This window comes from Pinus tabuliformis, chromosome 5_2 (assembly GCF_031772625.1).
Source record: "Pinus tabuliformis cultivar Carrire ecotype Pingquan chromosome 5_2, CPIR1, whole genome shotgun sequence".
Classification (NCBI taxonomy): domain Eukaryota; kingdom Viridiplantae; phylum Streptophyta; class Pinopsida; order Pinales; family Pinaceae; genus Pinus; species Pinus tabuliformis.
This window is the reverse complement of record NC_142306.1, coordinates 291,008,551-291,013,622: the sequence shown is the minus strand read 5'-3', so window position 1 is coordinate 291,013,622 and position 5,072 is coordinate 291,008,551.

The following is a 5,072-nucleotide window of genomic DNA, read 5'->3' as shown; positions in this document are numbered from 1 at the left end:
TTGGCTTACCTGACATGAAATTGAATTCCATATTCATTATAATCAAATCTCATCTTGAGAAGTGTAGTGAAAACAATATCTATCAATTACTATGAAAAAATAACTCCAAGGTCGATCAATTAACAAATAGGGTTGCTAGTTTCAAGCCTTGTTCATTCTAAACCCATGAAGATTTAATTTTGAGTACAATACCATAAGGACCTTCATGGTAGAAAAGGGTTGGAATGTTAGTTTCATATTGTCAAAGTGAAAAGGAGATAAGTGGAAAAGGTTGGTAACCTCACATGGGTGGGCGGGGGCGGGTGAGGCTCGTAAAATTTTCATTATTACATGCATGGGAGATGATTCATTGGGAGATCAAAAATTTAGAAGAGGTGTCATGCTAGGTTGCATATACAAGAAATTCACATCCTAGCTGCAACTTTTGCAACATTTTATTGATCTTTGGGAGTTGGAATCTTAGCATGCTTAGGGTCTAATAGTACATTGTTATAACAAAAGGAAAAGTGTCAATCCCTACATGGAGAAGGTATATTCGTGACTCCATGATTTGAATATTATATGAGATAATTAGGATAACACTTCCATGATTGCATCTCATTCCTCATTATCTCTGGTTGTGGCATCATTAGGCTACAAACGAGTGATTTTATGGAGGAATTTTCATTATATCTAGTATTTGGAAACAAATGAAATGGTATTTAATCTCACCAATCACAGTGAACATACATGGACACTAAATAGTTGGTCATATCTCCTTTAATAGACTATGTCTACAAAATTATCTATTTTCCTTCTATTCCTAGTATCCATTAGAATTCAATGCATTGGTGGTTTTGAATTTTTCTTCTCTATTTGTTTCTGAAGAAAAATTAAAGTGGTAAAAGTTTGGTGCTTTTAGAACTATGGTTTTTTATGTAGGGTTATGTTTTCTTGATATTTAGCTTCCCTTTGGCATTTTGGTCTTTATTCAAAGGCCTAGTCATCGTTGAGTTCCCAAGGTGGGCTTTACTATTCTCTTTAGATGGGATAGCTACTTAGGACAACACCATCTCTATTAGTTTTCTTGCGAGTATTTGGGGACTCTGTTGAAGGATAACATATAATAGCCCTTGCAAACCAGACATTTTATCAAATGTTTTAAATTGGTATTTTTTAAATGTATATATGTTTAACTTATATATTTATTCACTTTATCATTAATATTACTTTAACATAAAGTTATAACTTAGTTATTTTTTATGATTTTTTAATTTTATTTTAACAACATGAGATGTATCATGAAGTAAGTGTTTTGATGTTTGTTATAGATTAATTCCTATCAATATTTACCAATAATTTAATTTATATGGCCACACTACTAATTAATAAGCTTATTAAGATGGCAAAAAGGGCACAACTACTTTTGAGATAGATTTCAGCCTTCAACCTATGACTACTTCTAAGAATATTAGAAAATACTATATGGAGATTAAATCCCTACCATGCACCTAATAATTATTGATAATTAAATTAAAGCTATGAAATATCCATGCCGAAATAGAAATGCATATCAACGTAATTATAAGGAAATATGATTTCAACATCTTATAATGAGATTGTGAATTCATTTTTCTAAAACTATCCTACTATTTAGTTTGCGTTATCGTAATACTATACAATGATTTTTGAAAATTACAAGTAACTAAATGTTTAATTATTTCATTTTATTTTTTATTTTCTTCTCACGTTAAGAGGGATTGCATGTTCAAAAGGATACTATTTCTTATTTATATATCAGCTAAATCAATGTCAATACCAAGAATAAAAAAAACTTAAAATATGGGATTGTTTCTTAGATTAATCAAATCATTAATATTTTGTCGATGTTTCAATCCATCTAATGTTTTTCATCCTTAAGGCAAAGGAGAAAAAATCAATCTTTCCAAATGTTTAAATAACATAGATGCATCCGGGTCCATAGTTAGGTGTTATGAATTAGTTGTTAGGAATTAGCCAAAAAAGAATTTTATTTATTTATTTATAGATATTAAATTAATATTAAATAAAGTAAAATAAAATTAATTAAAATATATTAAATTAATATCTATTTTAGAATAAGAATTAATCATTGGAAATACATTGCTACGAACTAGCTCTTAGGAATTAGCAGTTAAGAATTAGTTTCTTAGAAGAATAATTTTTAAATTTTTTATTTTTCAAATTTAAATTAAATTAATATTTAATAATGGAAAAAAATTATAATTTTTTTTTATAAAAATAAGCTTAATATTATTATTAAATATTACACTATCAGAGAATAATTATTTAAGAAATCCAAAGATTCATAAGACTAGGATCCCACTGAGACCTATTGTTAACACAATAGGTGGGCCCACTTATCTTCTTGCTAAATTCCTAACTCAGAAACTCAAAAAAATTGTTGGTTGCACAAATTCCTTTGATAAATACTATGTTTCTTTTGTCAAAGAGTTTAAAGATATAAGGCTTGACATAAGGGATTTGTTAGTAAGATTTGATGTTGTTTCCCTTTATATAAAAATCCCTATTCATGAGGCAATCTATGTCATTAATCATGTCACTCATAATGACATGGAAAAATTGGTTGGTATTTTCCTTACCTCCACTTTTTTCAGCTTCTAGGGTGAGTTCTTTGAAAAAACTTGTGGGGTAGCGATGGGTTCTCCTCTTTCCCCTATACTTTTGTAGCTTATTTATGGAAAATTTTGAGACCAAATATTTTTCCTCTTCCCAATTCTGCCCTATGAAATGGAAGATATTTGTTGACAATACATGCATCATTCGGACCCATGCTCATGAGAAATTATATTAGTTTCTCAGCCATATTAATTCCCAATATGACTCCATCAAATTCATGATGGAAGTTGAGTTAAACGGGTGCCTTCCTTTCCTTGATATTCTCCTCTTTAGAATGAATGACAATCCCATTTCTCACCAAGTTTTTTTCAAAAAAAATCACATAGAACAATATCTTCATGCCATCTCTCATCATTTTCTGACACAAAAATTCAGAGTTCTCAACACTCTTACCACCAATGCTCTTACAATTTCCGATAAGAATCACTTCGAAGAAGAAAATTATTCTGAAAGTTTGTAAAAATAATGGCTATAGCAAGAATCAAGGCCCTAGAGCATTTCAAAGAGAGAGTAAAGAATCAAAAGTTAAACCTTCTCGTGATGATAAAATTCCCAATGTGTAGCTTCCCTTTATCTGGGGGGCACATATAAGATTTCTCATATTCTTAAGATGAGTATAGTTTCTGCTATCTTCACACACCTTACTACCATTAAAAATTATCTTATATTTGTTAAAGACTTGGTCAACCCTAAAGAGATGAAAGGGGTCCACACAATTCCTTGTTCTTGTGGGATTCCTTACATTGGTGAAACTGGTTGCTTCATTAACCAAATAATCTAAGAACATGCAGTAGACATTAAAAACAATAGTTCCTGTTCCTTAGCTTTAGCTAAATACATGGTAAAATCTAAGCACCATGTCTACATTGAGGATTCTCGGGTCATTGTTGATGACTTCCATCAAAAGAAGCTAAGAGAGGCCATTGATATTGAGAATAATGCAATCAATATCAACACAGATGATTATTGGAAATTAAGAAAGAGTTGGACTCCCACCCTCTCTTCTTGATTACCCTTTATTTTTTATTTTTTATTTTTAATCCTCTTTCAATTTCTTAAATAATTATTCTGCGATAGTTTAATATTTCATAATAATATTAAACTTATTTTTATAAAAAATTACAAATTATTTTCTATTATTAAATATAAATTTAAGTTTAATTAAAAAATTAAAAAAATTAAAAACAACTAAGTATTCTTCTAAAACTAATTCCTAATGGCTAATTCCTAACAGCTAGTTCAGAATGTCTTATTCTCAATGGCTAACTCTTATTCTATAATTAAATATTAATATACTCTATTTTAATCAATTTTAATTTAATTTAATTTAATATTAATTTGATATCTAAAAAAAATTGGCTATTTTCTAAGAACTAATTCGTAATGACTGACTTTGAACACGGATGCATCTCTTCTATTTAAACATTTGGAAAGATTGATTTTTCAACTTTGTCCTGAGAATGAACCATATTAGATGGTTTGAAACGTCAACCAAATCTCAATGATGTGCTTAATCTGAAAGACAATCTCATTATTAAAAGTTTCTTTTCTTTTATGATTCTCATGCTAAAATAAAACTCATGTTCAAAAAAGCATTGTTTTTTAAATTATATACTAGCCTATATCCATCTTAACTCGAGATCTATCGAGCACCAAGTCGGATCAAATCTCTCGAGGTGCAAGCCTTTTTTTGAATGCAAAACTTGACGAAATGTTTTCACCTTGAGAGGTTTTGATCTATTTTATAATTTCCTTGTCAACATTTTGAACAATAAGATTTCTTCATGTTCAAATTTTTCCTCCCTAGGATCCATAAATATTGGAGCATGATCATATTCTCTTAAAACATGTGTCTTAAATATGAACCCAACTTGATGGTTTGAAACATTAATGGGAAAATTCTAAACGTAATGGATTCAAAAAATTTATTACACATAATTACTAATAATAGAAGCCACAATTAAACAACAGGTTTGATTTCTCTTAGAAGTTCATATATCTAGAGTTAAGACGGATCCAGGCTAGTTTCAGTCATGCAACCATAAATTTTTCTAACATATGATTAGTCTAATAAATTTAAATGTGTTAAATTTCTCTAAGATTAATCTGATGAGTTCCTTATCTTCTATATATCATGCACATTGGGCCTATATTTGTAATAAATACCTAAATTCCAACCTATATTTGTCTCCTCACACAAATGACATATTTGAACTTGAGATTATCCTTAAATCCCACTACATAATTTTTTATGTGCAAAATTCATATAGGTTGAGATTGGGCATAGATATCTTTTAAACATCTTTTTCATAGCATTTTCTTTGCATCTTGTACTATATCTAACTTGGTTAACTATTGTTTTCCTTGTGGATATGTAATATATTTTTCATCTTTTGGTTTCCTCTATTCTTCAT